At 37.5% G+C, this 25,030-nt stretch overlaps 1 protein-coding gene across 3 annotated transcripts in view; it reads right to left on the bottom strand.

Moving 5' to 3' along the window:
- The window catches only part of LOC140247002 (EH domain-binding protein 1-like), a 99,604-nt gene that overhangs the window by 69,776 nt on the left and 4,798 nt on the right, over positions 1 to 25,030 (bottom strand). For 2 of the 3 annotated variants that reach the window (XM_072326311.1, XM_072326323.1), the window contains exons 2-3: positions 19,499 to 19,780; positions 99 to 370 (exon numbers count right to left, since the gene is read on the bottom strand). The gene's annotated coding sequence lies outside the window, so the exon portion shown is untranslated. The remainder of the gene's footprint in view (positions 1 to 98; positions 371 to 19,498; positions 19,781 to 25,030) is intronic. The other variant, XM_072326318.1, reaches the window with a different exon arrangement.

Below are 25,030 nucleotides of genomic sequence, written 5' to 3'. Positions count from 1 at the left end.
GGAATGACATTGCAAAAAAAAAAAAAGGCATATGATTAAATTTTATCCGGCAGGCACAGAAATCCATGTGGCAAACTGCTCACCAACTTGACTCTCACCTTTAACGCTACCTCAAAGCCAGCAGGCTGAGAGAGATGACTCAAAGGATGCGACTTGGCGGTGACCTGGTCATTGGCTCATGCCTCTTACAGGTACATCCACTGTGTGATGCAGCTCGGCAATTGCCGAGCACGATCTGCTGCGGTTTTCTCGCTTAATTAGATCCTTGTAGTAGCGGATGAGGCCTGTCCCGATTTCAGAGCACAGCACGCACAGACAGCGTAGTGCATTGGGGGGAGAGACGATGGCTTGTCACACCATGCGTTGAACCCTGCGCGAATATGACATACAATAGGAAGAACTTGTTAGGTGACGACGGAGACTGCCAAAACAACGACTGTGGAGCATGCCGTCGAGCCCACTGACAGTGGCCCCGCATTCTGCTGGGCTTGTCGCGAACAACACAGGATGACTGAGTTGCCGAATGAGGAGAGGGTTGATTCAACATCGCCTTTGGCTATAGGGGGAGTGGGTGGGACACTGTCTGACACCACACTGTCAGAGGACATTACCTCATTACCGGTGCCACATCAACGCCTGACAATTCTGACTGCACTTAAGGATTCAAACGTGTGTCAATTTGAAATGCAACTTGCGACTCACTGTGACAATTAAAGTTTCACTGAGCTATTCTCTCTCACTCTCTACTTGATCAGATAAGCCATGTTCACAGTACAAGCAGAAACTTACCTGAAAAGCCCAAGATCATAGCTTGATTATCACCAAAGATTCAGGATATAAACTATCATATGACCACATGGAGAGAACTGTTTACACCAGTTTCTTTGCAAGGTTTCCAAAGTGTCATGCGACTGCTGTTTCATAAAAACAGCAAGTAATCGTATCATAACAATACAAAGAAAAAGCTAGAAAAATGCTGGTACACTATATCACATCTCATGCTGAAAATGTCACTAGTGCCACAACTACATGAGATCTGCTCAGCTTCCAAACATTATAGGGCAGGGATCCATCAATGCAATTAATCATCCAAGATGAACAATTTTCTGAAAAAGGACTTTCCCCTACTGTATGTCACCACTAACACGACGTTGGCATCCTCTCTCAAAGGAAAATAAAATGCATGTTTAACTGTTTTACAAAAATACATGTTATCACAATGATTTCTATCTTTTTTTTTGGGGGGGGGGGAGGGGGTAAATTGAAGTAATTTGCAAGTTTGGACCCCGCCCGTTGATTCAAAGACCACTTTAGAATATCTGCATTACACAACTACATGTATTTCAGCACTGTGCTTGCTAAGCTGCAACACACTATAATAATGCACAACTTACCAGTCAAATTCATAAGGTAATGCACTTTGTCATCATATTTCAGAAAGTCAAGGCCTGAACACAACAATACCAAGTAGTGACAACGCAATCAAGAAAATGGAGGTATAACCAAGCTGCCTCTGTATGAACAATGTAACCTAAGTAATTTGAAAGCATTATCCTACTGGCCTACATAATATATTATCATAAAAATTGTATTGTATTATATTGTTCATCACATGAAAGAAAGGATTTCAGACTGGTGATTGACCCATACACATCTAATCTGTACGTGTAGAATACTACAATTTGCATTTTTCACACCAGCTGTTCAACACCAACATTATCAACCCAGTATATTCAGTTCTCAATGCTGTACATTTAACAATGTCTGCCAGCAAAAGTTAGTGTTTGGATCTTTATCATACAGCACACCTTCCTACTGTATCTTCTCAAATATATATGTTGCATTGAAATTTAAATATACTATAATGTATACCAGCCCATTTTAATCCCTCAAGGTATGAAGCATAAATCAACCTGAATCAAAGAATGTCATAGAAATATATTCTTTGATGCATCCTGGAGTACAGAATTTCTGCAGGTACTAACCTGTTGAGGACGGTTTGATTTTGCTACAACACGTATTTCCCATAGACGCTTGCCCGAGTATACTCGGGACTCGTCCTCAATGGGTTAATGTGCATCCATCAGTCCATCGGCTGAATCATTACACAATCCCATTTATTAAATTGCGTTCATTTTAATTTGCATTTCACAACGCACTTTCACAACACAACTTCATCTACGATGCTGAAGTGACAAAATCCTGAAGAGTTTCACCACCATACTGACTAGACTCATTAGTAGGCAGGAAGGAACTATTCAATCTTACATTTAGGCTGCATATCATCGTGCCATGCATCACGGTAAAAGAAAGCCCTGGAATGTCACTCTGATTTCAGCGGGCTTCTTTTTTAGGATCATTTACATGCAAAACATGCAATCAGTGAGGTGCACTAAAGTACTCTGTATCCATAATGCAGCATGCTCGAACACACGTCTGCTTGCCCGGGTCAAGCAAAACCTGCTGCTGGGCAATTTAATCGAACGCATATTTGCTGACAGGTCAGTATAGAGACCTTGCCCTGCCCATATGCCCAATTGGATATACAGTGTACAGAGAAAAACACAGAATTGTAGTTTTTTATTATGTTCTGGCCATAATGAAAGGTCTCTAATTATAACAAACTGACATATCTAGGGATCATGGCAGTACTGTCACTCTACCAAACAGAAGTAATCCGTCTGAGGTATGCCACTCACAAATATTGACCACCAATATGCACAAATTGTGACACAGCTATACTTGTACAGCCACTTCAAAAAAAATAAAAAATCAAAAAAAAATCACAGCAGTCTGAGCGGGCAGCTATTGATTATCACAAGTGTGGGGACTTTGTAATTGTTTCAGATCCCTGTGCACGTAGCAATGGGCCAAAAATTTAAGTGGCAATGAGAGCAGTGCTCAATCAAACTCACTCAGGAATACACACAACGAAGCCATGGCTGGCAGGCAGGGATCTGATAGGCAACCCTGAAATTGTGCAGACATTTATGAGTCATCACGGCTTAACAGACAAATATGTAAATCGACAATCATTTAGAATGCAATAGGTGGGTTTGTATCAGGAACACAGAGGAACACACACTACTACATACAGTCAGTACAAATGTGTTTGTACCCTGCAATGTTGATCCCCCCCCCCCCAAAAAAAAAAAAAAAAAAAAAATGTTTGATGGCACAAATCCCTGCTTCTGCAGTAATACACTCAAATAAGTGAAATGAAACATTGCATTTGTGAAAAGTGTAAATACTTGGTAAGAAAGAAAGAAAGCAGCTCTAGTATACACTTATCCCGATCATAGCATTCTGTTTCAGAATAGCAAGCCAACTTTCAGCATGCAGAAAGCAGCAGTAAAATCACTGTAGTATTCTATGGAAGTTTATTGTACCTTTCCTATGATGTATTGGCATCTTCTACTTTCATTCAGATTAACCACACTCAATCATATTAAATGTCACAAGGACATGCTGAGATGTGCCAAATCACATGACCTGTGATTTTCACACACGCATCTTGTTTTTGTTTGCAACATCATAACAACACCCCCCTACACACATACACACACACACACACATACTCATACAAACAATATTGTGCAAATAAAGATAACTGTAATGGTCTGTAGCATAGAAAAATGTGGAATATGAAGTTAAACTCTCATTCATTGAATCATGTGTATTAAAAAGCATAATGTATGAAAGAGTTAACATTCCCAGTAATTTTTTCAGACAGCTAACTACCAAATTCACAAAACTAAAAATACTGTACTAAGATACATGGAATATGCTCAAATTTGATGTTATGGGAAAGATCAAAACACACATTCAAGCATGTTTTCTTCTTCTTTTTTGTTTTACTTTATTTTTTATTCATTTTTTTTTAACCCATGTTCATGTTCAGTTTTACTACCAGGGCAAAATCACACCTGTTTCTGCGACAAATTTTCATCACCTTCTCATGTGTGATTTGATAAAGCCAACAGAATTGCAGGCCATTTCATGAACAGATTACACGATTAATTTAAACTATTAAGCTAACCCTCATTAGATTTCATGTATTTTAACTCCATAAAAGCAAAGCAATTTGATGAAAGTACTTGAGCATATTTCCAAGGAGGTAATTGCATTAATGTTATCAAATTCTATTTCCTGCAAGCCAAACTTGCTTTGCTCAGAGCACATTCCATAAATACCACTGCTTTCCAGCTTTCTAGATCTGGATCTGCCAAATTTGCTAGAAGTGAAGAGTGAAAAATACATGACGAAGGAAAACACCAGGTGATACATGTGTACGTAAGTACAGTATTTTATGCACAGAGCTAATTCATCTGACTGAACAGAATACTTTGCTCTACACCAGTTCTTGCCTTTCCAGTTACTAATCCACCACATTCAACAAACTGTAATTCCATTAAGAGATAGTTTACATGAAAGTGGTATCACAGCTCAAATGACATCCTGAAAAGCACATCCCCTGGTCTCTTTCAAACCAGTGTGTACTACACCCGATACTGAAAGTATGATACTTAAATAGTGGTGACCCTCAGAATCAAACATGACTGGTTTTGATACAAGGGAAGAACTGCTGATATCACTGTTCTATATGATACATTCACTTTGCAAAACTTGTTTTTGACAAAGTCTAAGGGAATCAAGGCACCATGAATGCATGTAGTTGATCATGACATTCAAGAGTTCTGCTACAAGAACTGAATGAGAAAGCAGGCTCACTGTACTGTGTCACAGAGCTCAACTTATTTTAACTGGAAATATGCACTAGAAGTACAGCTCAAGTGTCAAGTTTGACATACAAGTGTACATGCATCACAATACCTTTTATAACATGGACCCAATGAAAGCATTTGTTTCATTATACGAATTGCCATCTCTTTTCATTAAAAAAAACAACAACAACAACAACTCACTGGTTGCTCCGGTTAAAATTCAAGTCTGATTTCAAACTTGCAATTGATCGCCAGAGAAATATGAGACTCTTGCTCTTCTCTGGACATGATGAGTGACCATTTGAACATCATCTTCTGGCTACTGGTATAAAGTCATGGGTCAAGAGGTCAATTTGCCACTGAAGACAAGCAGAATATACTGAAATCTAGAGAAGATGTGGATATATCATTCATACTGAACTAATCATCAGTACCAATCTGTTTCACACATCACCACAAAAATATCATAATCACAGATTTGCTTTTTCACACATTCTAGTATACAACTCAACTTGTTTATAGCTACTGTATAAAGAGATGTTTGAGGACAGACATAATGCAAGTGGGAAGGGATAGCATACTAGCAAGTGAGGGAGGATTAGAGCAGGGGAATAATTAGGGACAGGGTAGTGGGGAGGGGAAAAGAAAGAGGTTCTGTGGAACATCAGGGAGAAAAGACAAACAAAACAAAACTCTAATCATAAGTATCACAGACCAATTAGTTTATCTCTCACAGTACTAAAAATCTCCAGGTGCATATATATGAAAAGAATTTCTTGTACCATGTTGTAGAACAATGCATATGATATACTAAAGAGGATACCATGGGAATGTGTGATGTTAATCCATCAGCCTTATCATTATTATCATTACTATCTTCATCAGTATCATCATCGTCATCATCATAAACATCATCTTTAGACCGTCGATGTCAATTGTTATCTTCCCAATAGAATAAAAACAAAGACTGAGTATCATGCACAAACCCATACACATGTAATACTCAAAACCTCAAATACATCGTATGACACTGCACTGGTAAACCTAAAACTACTCTACAGCTCAGAGATTGAACCTTGCAACAAATGCTTTGCTCCATAATCCTGAGATACACTACAAAAGAGCAGTATTGTAAGAAGCATCATATGACTACTCACAGAACGATAGAACTTACGACAATGACATATGTTACAGGAAAAGGCCCACCTGCCAACACTTCTTGTCTTATCCCAGACTTCTTAATGCAATGGAGATGGAAAGTAGGTCTCAGCCAAGCTGCCCAAGAGCAATGTACATTGTACATCTCAAAGTTCCTTTACAAATTCAGAGTCAATTTCCCACCTACACTTCAACCTTTAATGGCAAACTCTGCCTCACCCATTCTACATTGATGTCCTTAAATGACAACTGCCATACTGAAGAGTGTCACCCAGCCCTATTATATGTCGTTTCACTTCTAAATCCTTTTCAAGTTTCCTGAAAATGGCAACTGATACTGAATATTAGCATATACAAATTTAGATATGCCAGGCACATGCTGTGAGCATCACATTTACTTTCACTTTGACATCTAAGCACGTTGGATGATCATTAACAAGTCATTCCTTTCTCTATAGACTGGGTGATTGCCTACCAGGAATGTTAAGGGAATATACGAGTCAGGTTTCGTATATCTGTATCCTTAATACGGCAAAACAAAATCATTCTTGAAAGAAAATTTCTACAGGGCACGTCCAACCAGCTTTTTTTAAGAGCATATGATTCTATGGAAAAAAAAAACAACAACAAACAAACATCAGAATACATACACAATAAAAGAGCATATGCCATAGCTGGTTTTCTCAAGATGTTAATGCACTGCATGGATAAAATTGAAATGAGACACAGATAGCTAAAATTTTGATGTTTTCACAATTTAACACATGGGATCCCTCAGTGAAACTAAAACTTTCTTTTCCACAGTCAATTCTCTATTGGAATATTTTTTGTGTTTTTCTTTTTTTTTTCTTTGCCAGATTACCTGCCAGAACTCGGAGTGTTAAACGAGAAAGGGAACACCACAAAAGGTGTGCTGAGCATCCTTCCGGTAGTAAAAGGGCCTTGTTGCTGGGTTAGATCTGATCTGCAGGGCAGTGTCGTGTATCGCGAAGAGAGCCCGATTTGAGAGGCTTACCATCCTGCCAAATGAGACATCCGAGATCTGAAATACACACTCGCTGACTAGAGTGTCATCAAATAGCGAGAGGCAATACTTGGCAGAAAGATTCATACTCTAATAAACTAGTTCATCAGTCTGCTTTTTCTCTTTGTTTTGCATGGTTTTTTTCTCCACAGTTGAATGGTATAATACCAATGATCAAATAATGCTATGCAAGCAGGCATTGTCTTCCAAGAAGTATTGTTGTGCTTTTTTTTTTCTTCCATAATAATCATTATATCATTTATTTAATGCATGGATATCTGTGTGTGTGTGTGTGTGTGTGTGTGTGTGTGTGTGTGTGTGTGTGTGTGAAAGATGGGGGGGGGGGACTTTCCCAACTGTATACATCATCATCAAAGTACACATGTATATCCTGTATAGGAATATATGAAGCATTTGGACATAAAAGTACACAGTTTGAATTAAAATGTAAGCTAGCACCAATGAACATCACATCAATCAAGTTATGGTCACAAGGTAACATTTCTCTAGAAATTTATTTCTTTTTCTGGTTTGTATTTGTTTTACACTTGGAAGAGGTCATGTAAATACCACAGTTTACATTTGTATGCATCAGGCAGGAAATACAAGGAATTTCACGGAAACCTCAACTTACCAAAATCCTTCCCTCTTCACACTGCACAAGTTGAATACTGATGCGTTGAATATAAACTAATGCCAGGTAAAGGGGAAGTTTAGAGTGTTGCACAGTAGGGCAATGCAACATTTTGATATTGCAATGAATGTACTCCACAAATTCACTCTATGTTCAGAGGGATAGTTATGTATGTGTGTATGTGTGTGTGTGTGTGTGTGTGTGTGCGCACTTAAATTTGTATCAGGTGCACAAGGCACTACAAAAAAAAAATCATATGGTAGGCTACATAGAGAACTGAAGCTGTGCCACGAGTGCACTGCAAGCTTTAACTACATCAACCCATTTGTATCAAAGTTGTACAGAAGGGAACTCGGGTAATTGCAGTATTGAAATTAGGCACAAAATATATAATCACAATATTTGTGGTTAAACATAAATTTACTGAAATCTCTCAGGCATGTTTTCAGTGATACCACTGTCATATTAATCACAAATTTGAAGTGTAAATATGTAAACCCCATGAGTAGATGCAATATTTATATTCATAACAAATCCTGTGGAAAGAAAAGCAATTTTGCTATTTCCTCACTCTTAGAGCAACATGATAGCCTGGTATTTTGCCAATCCATCACTGCACTTTGGAAAAAAGCAATAATACATCTATACATTCTCATATTTCTCTAATCATATGTACATGTCCAGCATATACTGTGCAAACAGCCCCAGCACAATTCTGCTCTGAATGCATTTGACGACCATGGACTAGCGAGCGAGGCGACATATTTGGCAGGCTGTACATTACAACTAGCTCCACACTCGTGCCTCGCAGGTTCAATACACGTATGTCACTAGTCATCATGTCAATGTATGCACCATACATACACACACACACACACTCACACACACACACACACACACAAACACAGACACGCACAAACAAACTCAATCACACACATACACACACTCAAAGACAAGCACACACATACATATCACTCTAGCAGGCATTCTTGTACACTGTTTCAAACAATGCCTGGACTGATACTGTCTGCTTTTGACTTAATACAGCATGCATATATGTACACTTAAGCCCAAAATGAAAGGAGAAAAATCAATGCATCAATCAATGTACAATGTAATATGCATTGCATTAATTACTGTATACGCCATATATTTCGCGAGTCTAAATTTTCGCGAATCGGGAATCCCTGACGATTTTGCGAGTGGTTAAATTCGCGATCGTGGAGTCCTGTACTGAACGGAGAAATGTACACGCGTACGTCATATCCCCATTGGGATCAGAGTCGATATATTTTCGCGTGTCTTTAATTTCGCGAATAGCACCTGACTCGCGAAATTCGCGAAAATAAAAACCTCGCGAAATATTCACAGTATACAGTATATTATGGCACTTTGTACATACAATTCCTGGATTATTGCACATACAATGTATCAACAACATCACCATGCCTTGCTGTACCTAAGTGTCTCATCAAACAAATTGCAGTGCATGAGGAGTCTTTCGAACCTTCTTGCAGAACAGATCTGGGCTAATGGCTCAACACAAGTCATGTGACTACCCTAAATCCATTTACAGATGCCAGCACAGAAACACAATTCAACAGATATCTCTCATCTCACCCTCTCTTGTTGTTGTTGTTTGTTTGTTTTTTTCTCTCTCTCTCACTCTCTAGCCTTCTTGGTACAATTACTCTCATGGTCTTAACCCTAAAAAGACTGGGCTATTTTGGTAGCTCGAAAGACTGGGGGGGGGGGCCTAAAGGGCCCCCCCTTAAGATCTCGGCCGTGGATCGCGCGATCGCCGCGGAAATTTGCACAATGGTAGTGTGCGATGTAATCTACAAGATCGTATATTTAAATTTTACAAAATAGTCTTCTTTTATTTTATTTTGATTAATTATGCTAATTTATGCGAGAAATCAGACCCTTTGATCTAAATCAGTAAATAAAGCTCCAAAAGTGCTCATTTTTGGTCAAATTATTCTTTGTGGCATTCTTACCAAATGTACTTGAAAAAAAATTCAGTATCAAAATTCATTTCTTATCTATTTTATTATTTTATGAATTTCTTATGTATTTCTTTGTTTTTTCGACCTTTTTGTTTTTGTTGTTTATTTAACAAAGTTTGTGGCAGACACGTTTTGAAGCATAATACTCCTAAAACAAATTAATTTTAGCCATTGAGAGTAAAAATAAGCATATTTATATGAACCATGTGAAAAAACTCAATTTGCATTGACTTCGTACACAAAATCACATTTTTGAGCCATTTTCGGCCTCACGTGCATGTACAAAAAGTTATGTAACTTCAGAACCGTACCCCCGGGCGTCACAAATTTGGTGTCAAAATGTGCGGGAAACTCGAAAGAAAAAAGTCATAGAGCATCGCGGCGAGAGCATTGCGTGTTGCAGAGTAATCGCGCGAAATGTCGAGGGGGGGGCCTTTTAGGCCCCCCCCCAGTCTTTTTAGGGTTAAGTGCACTTGTCAGTCTGACAGCTTTTCATATATATGCAATACACACAGTATTATTGATGTGTGATGCATTTTCAACAAATTGATGCATGCACAGTAGCACCGAGGAGCGAATAATCTACAATGTATAAGTGATTGATTGTGACTGTGTCAGAATTACAAATGGCAGACGTATACTTGTAGAGCCCGGTATGCTTTATTGAATTGCAGCTCGCCTCACCTTCTGATTGCACAATATCGCCTTTATATGTACACGTATGCATGCACATGCTGCTTTGCACGTCAATTCCACTTTGATACAGAAATGTGCACAGAAAACAAGGCAGAGAGCAGTGGCTACACACAGTATCTGTGATCTCAATGTCGCCCTACAATGTACAATGTACTTGTATGTTCAGTAAATGATCTGTGAAGACTTGGTGCTCTTTGAACTTACTGGCTTCAGTGTATACCAGATTTTGCTCGTCTGCCACATACTGTCAGTTATAATCTTCAAGAAAAGACGTCCACTTTTTTGTGCATGTTTAAAGATATCTACCTCCTTCAACACTTGGTGGTAGCATGTTACATATCAGTTCTTGCCACCACAGAGAACAATTAATTTTGACAGCAAAATAGTGCAAGTAAACGTGTATCAAACCAATAAGCTAGCATGACTTGAGGAAAACTGTATTATGACGAGTGCTTTACATCGGCTGACAGAAACGTTTATTTTTCCTCATAGAAATACAAACAAACCAAGGATGACTATCTGCTTTGAGTGTTGATAATGTATTGGGATATTTACCAACAGGCAACAGGGTATACAGGGCCTCAAAACTCCCTCAGTGTGTACATTCATGATATGCTTGGTCATTTCCAGTTGATGGAAGCTCAATGTAAAGCTCTTTCATCAATTCTGGGCTTGTGCTCAGCAAAAATAGAGACTGCATATTGTTAAGCAAAACAAAAAATATATATATTACAATATCAATCATCATTATCATCATATTCATTCTATAATGCTGATTATCATTGCGGCTGCTAAACTGTCAGTATAATACTCATACAAGTGATAACATTTTTCTTACCCTCTCAATTGGTACCTCTAACCCACCATCAACAACCTCCCCCCCCCCCCCCCACCTCCCCTTCTCCTCTGTCGATCACATACTCTCCTTGCATCAAGCTTCCTCTTGAAGGCAAAATCAACAAATCATTCAGCCGTCCTCCCATGGGCATGCTTGAGATGAAGATGATCTGAGAGACAGAATGCCGGGGCCTCTCCCCTCCCCTTCCTCCTCCTCTCTAGGCAAAACAAATGGAGCTTGAAATTCACAAAGGCTAATGAAAATCTCACACTGTAGTCAGGATCCCATCGGGGCTCACGGTTAATCTTTTTATGCCATCAGTGAGCTTAATGGACTGCTACCCTCTTTATAATCTTGGAATATATTCATCTGAGAGGAACAGACAGAGAGAAAGTGAGAAAGAGAGAGAGAGAAAGAGAGAGAGAGAGAGAAAGAGAGGGGGAGCAAGAGAAGCATGGTATTTGACACACAGTTGCAAAAGAAATTTTCAGTTTTACCACAATTTCAGGCACAAATTGACGACATACTGATATGTAATATGTTTTTTAATATTCCTACGTTCTAGGGCATGACTCCACAGTATATACCAAGAGATGAAGACCCACAGAAAATATTGTTCAAACTCTTTGACATTGCACAGTACATAATGCACTCAGAATGTGTCTCTGTCAGATATCTGTTGTTGATGTGCTGCGCTGCACTGCATGTTTACTAACACCTTGGTGCTGTATACTTTTGATTACGTGCAAAGCACCATACAAGGACAGTCGCCTGTAACAGATTTTCTGATCTTTGCCAAAGTATCCGCTGATATTGGCAGCAAAGTGAAGTCCATGAAAGATGATGGTCCTTTGTAGCACACCTTGCCAGCTCCTGATGAAATGTGTGTGTTGTTCAGCAAAAGAGTATCTTGCATAAAATCTGATTATGCCATCGATCTATAATTCAAATAAAATGAATTGCTCCCAGAGTCTGAATGAGGTAAATAGCATTATGTTTAGAAACATCCTTGAGCCAGGGACAGCTTAAAAACCTTCATAAAGGATGGATACAGCAGGCATTGAAGTATAACTTGGGAGACTTCTCTTATTGATGACTTATATACCCTAAAAGTCATAACTCCCTTCATTATGGCTACTATCATTAACCATTAGTATTATTATAATTGTTAATATTATTATTATCATCATTATTATCACTATTATTATTATTATTATTATTATTATTATTATTATTATTATTATTATTATTATTATTATTATATTATTATTATTATTATTATTATTATTATTATTATTATTATTATTATTATTATTATTATTATTGTTATTATTATCATCATTATCATTAACATTATTATAATTATCATTATCATCATCACCATCATCATCATTATTATCATTCAACTACTCCACAATATGCAGATATATTCTCCAGACATATTGTAAATTTCTGTATTTTCATTCTTTAATGAATGTCTCCAAACTACATTTCACTGACTAAAGACAATAAAACCCCTTAAATTCTACTGAAGACAGAGCATTCTATGAATAGAAACTACTCCTTCAAAGGGAAGTAAACGATGAGATAAAAGCTATCCATTAAATTCGTACAGAAGTATGTAGGACAGGGCAGTGACACACTTCTTTGCCTAAAGACACCATGCAATGTGCCTATCAATTATTGTATATGCTGTTATTTTCGCGTACAGATATTTTCACAAATGAGGAGGTCATAGACACTTTTGCTAGATGTTGTTTTCGTGAACTGACGCCGAAGCTAAAGTTAACACCCTATTACCCTCGCACAAGGAGACATTTTTGCGTGTTGTTAAATTTGCCATTCAACTGAGATTTGCGAAATTTGCGAAAATTAAACCCTCGCAAAAATAACAGCTTATACAGTATATGTGAGGCTTCATCATGTTACCCATTAAAGTCAGAGTTCACAGAAGAAAGAAAAATACTGGCAAAGCCTTTTAGCTAATATAACCTTTAGTTTTCAAACTTCTGATTATCTCTAAAAATATTTTCCTTATTTTCCTTTTATTACAGTAGGGCAAATTATATCAATTTCAAACTTAGCATCTGAAAAATGCATCTGCAAAAAAACAACAAAAAACCAAACAAACAAACATATATTTTCCCCAAAATTACCAAGGTAGATAGGGATTTTGTGACTACACATCCCATATGCTCATAGAGTGATTTCTTTGCCTAAACCTTTGAAATTGCAAGCATCCCACATACCCCATCTTCTTTTAGCTGATTTCAGGAAATGAAAGCAAACTTTTGTTGACTGGTGGTTTCTAAACCTTGAAAATGGACTTAAGATTCAGATTGAGAAAATGGCTGATATGTACTTACATATAAACTTTTGCTCTTAGAAATATTACTCACACCAAACTCAATTAAGGGTAAATTATTCAACACGCCTCTCGTTTGTCCCCTCCTTTTATCACATCATTCTGCAAGGAGGGAGGCCGCAGAAAGTTGCTATTACCTGCTTGACTGGGTATTCGGAAATCACAATGTTGTATCCACGTTCAGGGGTTAATCTTTTTCACACAACAGCAAACGTAAAGGCCTTGACAGTTGAACCCTTAACAAGACATGGTTGCCGAATGGCAAAAGTAAAAAGACTAAGTATACAAAATACAGGGATTTCAAATACATGGATTTGGGAAATAACAGTACAACACACATCACCTTTCTTTAAAAAAAAAAAAGTCAAAATCTTTCTTTAAAAAAAAAAGTCAAAATCTTATCAATGAGATGTTATCTTGAATAATTTCTGGGCAGAATTCTCTACCTACACAAACTATGATCTGATGAGACTCCAGCTTTCATCCTTACTTTCAAAGTATAGTCACTCAAACACAGTACTGTATACGCCATATATTTCGCGAGTCTAAATTTTCGTGAATCGGGACTTCCCGACAATTTCATGAGTGGTTAAATTTGCAATCGTGGAGTCCTGTACTGAACGGATGAATACATACACGTACGTCACATTTGTATATCGGTATTAGAGTAAATATTTTCGCGTGTTTTTAAAGGACAAGTCCACCTTCATAAACATGACGATTGAGAGAATGCAGCAATATTAGTAGAACACATAGGTGAAAGTTTCAGGAAAATTGGACAATCCGTTCAAAAGTTATGAATTTTGGAAGTTTCAGTTCCGCAATTCCTGGATGTGAAGACAACTACAGTTTGTGATGTCATATGAGTACAACCATATAAAGAAACTATAAAGAAAATTCAACATATTTTCACTTTTCTCGCATAATAGAAGAGCACATGACTTGCCTCTTTCAGAAAGCAGGGGGAGTAATATTACTGTTAACATACCTGTATATCAGTTACAAGTTGAGGGAGTGTGTACTTTTTTCAAAAAATGAAATTTTGTGGAATTCTCTTTATATTTTCCTTATATCGTTGTACACATGTGACATCATCAACTGCAGTAGTCTTCTCATCCAGCAGTGACTGCACAGAAACTTTAAAAAATCATAACCTTTGAACGGATTGTCCAATTTTCCTCAAACTTTCACTAATGTGTTCCACTTATATTGATGCATTATCTCAATCCACATGTAGATGAAGGTGAACTTGTCCTTTAATTTTGCAAAAAGCAGCTGACTTTCGAAATATTCGGCGTATACAGTATATAGCATTCAATGAGTAGATGGCATCTCCAAGATGATAAAAAACAATTCCATGAAGTTGAACATTAAAGTACATAATTTAGAAATGAGAACATACAGCTGTACATACATCACTGTATCATATCCATTTAAAAGCAGAGTGTGTAGCACCATCCATTAACACAAGCATGAAAGACGATCAAGTAGGGAATAAAGGCCAGTGCACACTCTCATAATACGCAGTTGTACCATATTCTACTGAGGTCTGTCTGAAGGATGATGGGACAGCAAATTGAAATTGGCTTCATTTGAACTGCACATTATTGATTCGACAAGATGAATCATGGACCCCCCCCCCCCCCATCCCAGAGTTTCATCAGCCCTCGGGTCATTCGCGGGTCAAATCAAAATGCAGCACAGAGGAACATTCATTTGCTGATCTGGTGGAAGTTCATCTCCCCGTCCTCTGTAACACTTTCTACAGGGAAGCCTACGTATTAAGTGAGGCTGTGGAAAAGGTATTGGCTCAGAGCCATGTTTGGAGAGGTACCACAGCAGACTTTGGTGACAGACACTTAAGTTTTACAAAGTGAACTGCACATACACACCAGAAAAATAAAATGTACTGGTAGTCTTTCCTTGTTTATATGAATGTTCAGGGATGCCAATATTCTAAATAACATTGCAGTATTCTGAGGGCTGAAAGGCTTACATTTTCTTTCTTTTTTTTTGTGGAAAAACAGTATTCCTGCCTTTCCTGCGATAGACATGTGCAGTAGTACAATAATGAGAAAACAATATTTTCCATGAAACCTGTGGCACAGTATTTTTTCAAAAAAGAAGAAAAAAAATATTTCAAAAAAGAAGAAAAAAAATATTGCAAAAAAGTGGCACTTAGCATCTCTGTATGAGGCAGAAAATCTGTCTCTTATCATAAATGCTCTCACACACAACACATGCTACAATAAATAATCATTTCACCATTTTCACTCAAACAATCTTGAACGAAAAGGCAAACACAAAAGATTGTTTCAGCGACAACAAGAATCGCACAGGCTTTGTTTCAGAACTGCTGCCAAGAATCATGTATTGAATGTATCATTATCTCTTTAATCTAATTCATTTCATTTTTTTTTATCTCCCTCTCAGCTAGTAATTGGCTATATACCAGAATCCAGTGCACTAATATCTTTTCTTCTTTTTTTTTTTCTTCTTTGTAGACAAATTTCATAGATTTTCAAACAGCACTGCTCTCAAACATTGAGCTTTTGGACAAAAAGAAAAACAAATGTTTTCAAGAAAACATTTCCTGACTAAAATAATATAATAGGGGTACATATATTGCAGTTTTCCACTAACACAGCCAAAGTCTAAGATGCCAACTACTGGTACAATTTATAGAGATAAGAAGCTTGTCATCTTTCGTTGAGATGGCGGTCAAATGTCAGAGTCATCATATTAAGGTTCCTCAAGGATACCACAAATTTAATGATTTACAACCACAAAAACAAATATAAAAACCACCTCAAAATATTATGGCTTTGGCATGAGCTTGAGTAGTGAAATATAAGTCATTCTGCGAGGTTTATTTCTGAAATTCAAGTTGCAACGAGCTGTCTCCATGTATGGTGTATCATGTTGTCATCATTTTGACATCAACATAGTAGAAAAGGTCTGGCACGGATGGGAACATTTGTTTTGAGAATAATGAGACTGAAATATGATGACTGTGTAAACCAATTCAGGTTTCAAAACTTTCTCAGTCTAGGGTCGGTCAGGTGATGAGAACTGACAATGAGCCGTCAAAATAGTCACCTGATGATGAACTTTCTGCTGATTAACTATTGAAATCTTCCTGTTTTCATCATATTTGCTGACATATATACCTGTATGACACTGATCCTTTAAAGAAAATAACAATCCTTTTTCTGCCGAGCCCCTTTCCTCCAAACTCCTCTTCCATACACTCAGCCTGCTTCTACCTTCGTTTGTCTTACTATATTTGTCAGGGTGACTCACTTGCCGAATATGACCGATAGTGGAATGACGATGATCGTACCCGCTCACTTATGCCTTGTCTGTAGGAACAAGAGAGGGTCTGGATTACCCTGTCACTATCTCATGTGTACGTCATAACACTTGAACACACGGCTGGTACATGTACCGGGATGCAGCTACTTGCTTACCTTCTACGAGCATGAGCCTTCTAAATCTTCGGGACACCCTTAAGACGAAATATATGCTTGCTGAAGACAAATATGGCATCTCTGCGAGAGGCATCTATCACAATCTTTGATTGGGATATATTGTCACATACCTCCCACCCTAGAGCTCAGTGATGAGCTACTGGTTGCATACCATAGATCATATTTGTTTTACTCATATTGTATGGCTAGACTAACTTGGACTCTTTGTTTTTCCAAGGTCAAGTAAGCCCTATGTGCACTTGGAATAAACTCTGTGAACTACTCACCAGTGAACTAAAATTTGATTACATACACCTGTAAGTAAACTGGCCAAGTGCAATATGTTTCACACACACATTCTAAGAACTACAATCTAACAAGGAGAATTTGAAGAAACAATTTCTTCTTCAGAAGGCAGTAAAATGTAAGACCCTTTGACTGGTGTGGTTCTGAAGTTTATTCTGTAATTTATTGACAGAATCTTGTAGATGTCGATCGATGTGGACCAATTTCATACAATCATCAAAAGATGATTTTGAATAAAATAATGACTAATGTGATAAATATACCAAAGACCCGGTAGCCTGTGAATTCAGAAGGCTGGCCCAGTTCATATATATCAAATAATCCCCATTAAGAATTGTGTACAGCTTCATCACTGATCTCTATGTATTAAAGTACGAACACAAAGCTCCTCTGTAGAATCTCAACTGGAATCGACCCCTACCAATTAGCGTACCCTTTGATGCACTTATTCGCTGACCGGTCTATTCATGGTTTTCGAATGTACCCTGGTGGGCCACGAATGAATTGGGCCACCCATGAATTCCCATGCTACTTGGTCTTTAAACGTGGGGATTAAAAGAACATTACTTGAAATATAATAATAGAGATTATATGGGTTTTGGGGATTTCTTGCTTTCAAGAAAGAAATAGCATATTATTTATGAACATCAAGCTGCAGCATATTTTACTTTTTTTTGGGGGGGGGGATAATGACAATGACAAAAGAATGCTTTTAAATTGACAATTATAAGAATAAAAATCTGACTGTACAATGGTCAAAGAGTTCAAAAATACATTCAAAAGAGGAAAATAAACACAACTTTGTATCTAGTTGTGTCAAGTCACCCTTGACAAGCTACAAGACACAATGCATGGTTACATACTTACGATGCATTGTGTGAGGTGGGGGATCACTATATAAACATACCTGCCAACCCTGAGACTTACATTTTGTAATAAATCTGAACAAAACAAAGAAAAATTATTTAAAAATCTGAACTTTTATAAATTTCATATACTTTACTATTACAGATATTTCCAAAAAATCAGAACACACTAAAATTAATGCGTTTTCTTTCAGTGAAAAACCTTTATATTCAGATTATAACTGAACAGTTGGCAGGTATGTATAAACTGGTTTAAAAGGCTCACGTACATTGTTCCTTTCAGTAATACTTTACATCATATCCAAACACAAAAAGAAACTGTAAAAAAAAAAAAAAACACATCATTGAAAACAAAAGTAAAACAGATAGCTCTATAGCAAAATGTATGCACATAAGGGAGTTGAAAGCTGGCATGATTCTTACCTGCATTTAAGTACACTGAATTTCTTCAATCAGTTGAGTGACATTGGGCTATAATTCATACTTCACACAATTTCGGAGAATTCACACAGTTGCCACAGTGCAGAGAAAGTAATTATCCTTCTGGGGTGCTTGCTACACACACTACTCTGTACATGAGTGGGCCACAGTCAAGGGAAGGCATCTCAGCATTGGAAGACTTGCTGATATTACTGAGGGGCCTGGCAACGGGATAACTCCTCGCAAACATTCATAAAACTCAACAGTCTGTCCACTTTGACAAGAACTGAAACATTGACAAGAGGGTAGGGAGACTACTTTACACGAAACACCACATCTATTCTGAGCAAAGTGGCAATTAAAGAAACCAATATGGTCACATGGCACGACTATAAATAATAACAAGCATAACTATATAGATGCACGTGAATCATGCATGATCTACACCAACAGAATTTGAGTTTCCTAAAGTATTTCAGCCATTAAGCATGAAGGTTTAATTCAGAAACTTTATCAATAAACTGTCGTATGCTTCATGAAACTAATAAATAGCATTTACATATTACCAGCCATATATCAATGAGCAACAGTAACTTGTATACGCTTAAAATCACTATCAATACATCTGAAATATTTCTCCTTCAAGCATCTGTATTTGAACACTAAAAACTGCAAGAGAATCTGTTGTACATAGCTACTACCAAGAGCTGTGACCCTGCAGCAACTTGGGCAGCAACTGAAGGATCTGTATTTACTATGGACAATTAATCTAGATGCAAAACCTGGGTTAAAACAGAAGGGGGAGAACTTCTTACAACAGGGGCAATTATTAGACTTTCTTTAATGGTCAGCTGTCTGCTATCCATCTACAGTACACTGTAAGTACTGAAAGCAACAGAGCAACAACTTGTTAGTTTAAACTGTACCCATGCACAGTTCACTCTTCAGAATTAATTTTGTTTTTCCTTTATTTAAACTTCAAACTCACCTTTATCTTTTTAGCTCCCCATGATCCACAGGGGCTCTCTCTCAGAAACCACAGTCAGTTTGCCTCAGAGTATATATCCTCGTACTTTACAGGTCCTTGAATATCAGGCAGTCGCAAGTTTCATTCGAAATGCCAAGCCAAAGTAGTGCAATACGGGCAACCTTAACGGCAAAGCTGCCGCTCTGGCACGAGCGTGATGGCAGAGTGAAAATTTCCCCTTCCTCTGCGGAGACGGTCAGACCACGTGATCGCACCTACCAAATCTGGATCAGAGACAGAAGCCTGGAAACAGTGGAAAGTGAGAGAGATACAAATATAAAAAGGAGAACAGCAAGACAAAGAGTGAGAGTAAGGGAAGGAGACAAACATTTGAGAGATGGCAGACATTCAACAATTTCTCAGATGGCCCAGAGTGTGATGACTGGCCAGATGAGGGGAAAAAACAGGATATAACTTGCCACATGCAGCACCCTACCCAAGAAACCTGGCTCAGGTCACTGAATAACACACTGCAACACAATTTATCCTCTCTGTACACATTTCATTACTGATAGTCACAGTGAAGAAGCACTGCACTTCAAAAAACCTTCAGCCAGATATTCCTTTCTACGATATTGCAAAATCATGCATTAAAAGAACAAGCACCTCAGCACGGAAGAAAAAAAAAAGCAAATGCATGACACAGATGCGATTGGTCATCTTGTGTTCCACAGCATGATAGGCTTGTAATTGTCAGCTTATAATTTGTCACCACTCATTTCCATGTCATCACAACCTGTCAAATGATGTAAACACAAGGTTCTCTAGCTATACAGTGCTTCAGCTTTACAGTATTTGTGACCCGCTACAACAAAAGGATCCTAAAGTCGCTGACGGGTGAGCTGAGAAAATCGAGTTTGAAGTCAGATTACCAAAATCTGTCAAAACGTTGGGATTTCTGTTTTTCACATAATTTTGTAGTCTAACGTATCTTCTATCATCTGCCGAAATTTCGAAGCTAAATGATCAAAGGAAAGGCCTGAAAATAGCATTTTTCTGGGCTATGCTTGGCTCGCCCGTCAGCGACTTTAGGATCCTTTTGTTGTAGCGGGTTACATTTACATGCCCTTTACATCTTCAATCTTTTAACCTCTTCAACGACAGGTGTCGCCTTTGCAACTGATTGACAAATTGCCCTACATCGACGTAAATAAGCACTGAATTGATCAGTGTTTTAGTAGTAGCCATGATAAAAAAGGTGTCGCCTTCTAACACAAAAGCTTATAAAATAGCTTCGATATGCCCAATTCTTGCGTGTATTAACTTTCGGATATCAGTGTACATGATCATAATTTATGAAAATCATAAAGTGTTTAAAGATAATAAAAAGTTTTGGTACCTCAAAAGTGTCCTTGAATTTCCTTGTCTTAGTTTGTGTTTCAGGTTAAAGTACCTTTCATATAACTAACACTGTGAGACTTACTCGCCCCAAAGTGCCCTCATGTCTTAGTAATCATGCAATTAACTGCGATCAGCAGCCCCATACGCATAGCGACCAGCAGTCCCATACGTATAGCGTAATCGGGCTTCGCATTGTAGCATTCAGGATCATGACAGATTTAGTATCGCAGGGTAAATGTCAACTTAAAATCCCATAAATTCTTCAATTTGAAGACTTACCAATTAACTTGAAGTATTGAAAACAGGCTTCGGGCAAAGTTTGGTTCTGCCTATAGTCCCTTTCTGTTCGAATTGATGACTGAATGTGACTCGGTCGACAGGACCTTACCTAGGAGAGCTACATACAGTACACTGAATACTACAGCCAGTGCATGCGAACACGATCACATGCACACAAATTTCAAATCCATGAACGGATAAGATGTTTGTGTGCGCATGCGCTGGCCATGGTATCCAGTGTATGTAGCTCTCCCAAGGTCCTCTCGACCGAGTCACATTCAGTCATCAATTCGAACAGAAAGGGACTATTGGCAGAACCAAATGTTATTCGAAGCCTGTTTTCAATACTTCAACTTAATTGGTAAGTCTTCAAATCGAAGAAATGTTTGGATTTTAAGTTGACATTTACCCGCGATACTAATTCTGTCATGATCCTGAATGCTACAATGCGAAGCCCCATTACGCTATGCGTATGGGGCTGCTGGTCGCAGTTAGCTATGCGTACAATGGGCTGCACGCTGCTGGTCGCAGTCAGTGGTTTCGTACAATATTTATCGACGCTGTACAGCGTCGGCTCTGGTACGAAACCATTATTGCATGATTACTAAGACATGAGAGCACTTTAGGGCGAGTAATTCTCACAGACAACGTACTTTAACCTGAAACACAAACCAAGACAAGGAAATTCAGGGAAGCTTTTGAGGTACCAAAACTTTTTATTGTCTTTAAAGTTGACACAGTCAAAACCTTTGAGCCTTCAAGTGAATAGGCCTACACTTCAGCATTAGACACACAATTTGCAGAACATCAAGGACATTAAAATAAATCAATGTGCTTGCACAGGGTATCATATGACCTCAAATTATTACTGCACATCATTATTACTCTTCCTTATCACTGCTAATTGTAGTGATTTGTTATAATCAATGTATTCAAGTAGTAAAGGAAAAGGAAATTCAATCATCAGTTGAGGTAAAAGCCCAGATACAAAATCTTCCATCCATTTGGATTTTACTACTGTAAAGCACTATATATTCGCAGCATAGAAATTTCGCGAATTGGAGCCGATGGCCTTTCTCGCAGCATGAAATTTTTTTGTGAATTGCAACTGGCATCCAATGCATACTGTGTAGGCAAGAACTTTCATGTGCATTTTAATTTTGCAAATGTTGGCACTTGTGAAATTTGCAAAATGAAAATGCATGCAAACACTCCTTGTTTTACAGTATTCTGTTCATACATATTATTGGGACTTACCCACATATAAGAAAACTTTGATGATCGTAACATCGCATGATTAAATGACTAATACATGAACACACTTTGTTTTAATTCATTGGAAAACCTTAAAAATAGACAAACAAACATTAAAGATTGAGAGAGAGATATCTCAATAGGATCCAAAGCCAGCAAATGGGGAAAAAAGCACATCATCTACGCCTCCAGTAGCTTGCAGCTAAGCAGACCCAAGCTATGCAAATACGCTTTCAAAATTCAACAGAACACCTGAAGCCTCCACGTTCCATGAACGGCGATGGGAATTAATGCGCCTCATCCCATTGATGCTGTTCAGCCACAAGTAATTTTCCTTATTCATCGCGGGGATATCTGTCAACAAGGGGAATGTTTGGATATCAAATCATGCATCTGGACTTCCATCTTCACGGGAGCGCACAGGCAGAATCAAGCCTACCGCCCCAAGACACAACCTGCTGAGGGAGTGTTTTCATGAAGATATACCTACAGGGAGAGTGTCTACAATTGATTGTAATGGGTTCACATGACTGTGAAAGCAATCAGCAAAAATGAAAGAGAAAGTCAGATAGATATAAAAGGCAGAGACAGACAGAAGGACAGACAGACAGAGCACTAGAAAGATACATATACATGGAGACAGACGGAAAGTGATTGTATTTGTGTGTGTGTGTACCGGTATGTGTGTGTGTGTGAGTTAGAGAGAGAGGGGAGAGACAGACATGGAAAACGAATGAGAAAGAGAGAAACTCTGATCCTGGCTTTGAGAGCATTACATTGTATTTTTTTTTTTCATATCACACTTACAGCTGTAACTGCAGAGTCATGATAATCTCATAAAATTCACTGCTAAACTAAATTGTGTACATAGGCCTGCTTTATCGCTGCACACTGCTGCACACACCAATTATTACACAATGCATTTCGCACTAAAACAGATGCAGGCTGAGAACAAAAAATAGAAAGTTGATCTTTTAAAATCTCTATCTATGTACACATAATGTGATTACAGATGCTAGATGGGGTAGTTACTATGATCAGTATTTTGAAGTTTATAATTGTGCATAAAAAAAATGGCAAGCATTGTGAACTGCAACATGATGGTAATCATGATATATTTCAGATTCAGTTTAATGATGTTTATTATCTCCAAATATATGACTTCTTGAAAAGCTGCCTGTGTTTGGTTCGTCAATTTGTCAATTATAGGCTGTCAAAGTTGACAACACACACACAAAAAAAAGATGGATGCTTTGTGATGAAATCTACCCTAAAAATAAATAAGCTAAAAAAGGAGAAAACTATTCCTTGCAGAACGATACAATAATGACAAAAATTGGATAAGAAATAAGGAAGATATGATATTTTGAAATTTCACATTTTTTCAGAAAACATTTCTTGACCAGTCCTTATGAATATTCAAATGCACAGTTGATGATATCATACCTTCACAACATTTCATGTATGTTATAAAATTCAGAAAAATGTCATTTTAGCTAATAATACAAGTAAAAGCATGTTCTCGTACAATTGTACCACGATATAATCAAAGTTAATGTTTGTTCTTTTTTTCTATTTTGGGTGGTTTTAAGGTAAGTTTCATATTTATAATACAGCTGAAATATGAGATTTTTTTCTATTTCTGTATATAATAACAATTTTCGTGGTGTTGAAATTTTCGCGTATTTCGCGTAACCAGAAATTAACGCGCAAATAAAAGGACGCCAATATTTTTGCTTGCCATATATTCCAATACTTGATGTCTTGATTCTGTGGAATTAAAAACATGCGAAACTCTTCTCACTCGGCCGAGCACGAAAAATTAGTCACACGAAAATACCCACTTTTACAGTACAATTTCTATAGCGCCATTTTCCATTCTGATTAAGTGCTCAAGGCGATTTACACAAAGGCAAAAAGACTGAAAATTCATATACCATAAAAGAAGAAGATGAAAAAGAAGACATGAAAGTCTGTCTTCAAAACGCACTGTCAAACAACTAAGATTTTAGATTACTTCTAAAAGATGTTATGGAGCTTGAGTCTTGAAATGAATAAGAAATTGTGAGAGTGTGACATTGTCAACTTGCTCATCTGAATATTCATAAGGACTGGTCAAGAAATGTTTTCTGAAAAAAATGTGATTTCTTATGTGATTTCTTATGTGATTTTTGTCATTTTTGTATCATTCTGTAGGGAAATTTTTTTTCTCTTTCTGTTGAAGTTTATTTATCTTTGGGGTGGATTTCCTCTTTAACAAAAGTAAATGTCAGCCTTTATTTTCTCCACCTATTCTAAATATGTCATGGTCATCTTAATCAGTATTAACTGCAAAAGACAAGAACTCCAAACTTCTAGGTCAAGAACTTTGCGGAGAAATACAAGAAACAAATTTAGACCATGATTACAATCAATAGTAGGCAACAGAGAAACAAAATCTAAGCAAAATCAGATACCATTACTATGTGCAAGTTATGAGCACTAAAATAGATTGAAAATCACCTCATATTCAATGACCACTCCTTAAGGACCATAGACACCTGGCACTGATTTAAAACACAACTCCTTTTGTGAGGAGTGTCATTAATAATATATTATATCAAAACATACTGTATCATC

Source organism: Diadema setosum, chromosome 1 (assembly GCF_964275005.1).
Source record: "Diadema setosum chromosome 1, eeDiaSeto1, whole genome shotgun sequence".
In the NCBI taxonomy this organism is placed as follows: Eukaryota; Metazoa; Echinodermata; class Echinoidea; order Diadematoida; family Diadematidae; genus Diadema; species Diadema setosum.
This window is presented reverse-complemented; position numbering and strand designations above follow the sequence as displayed.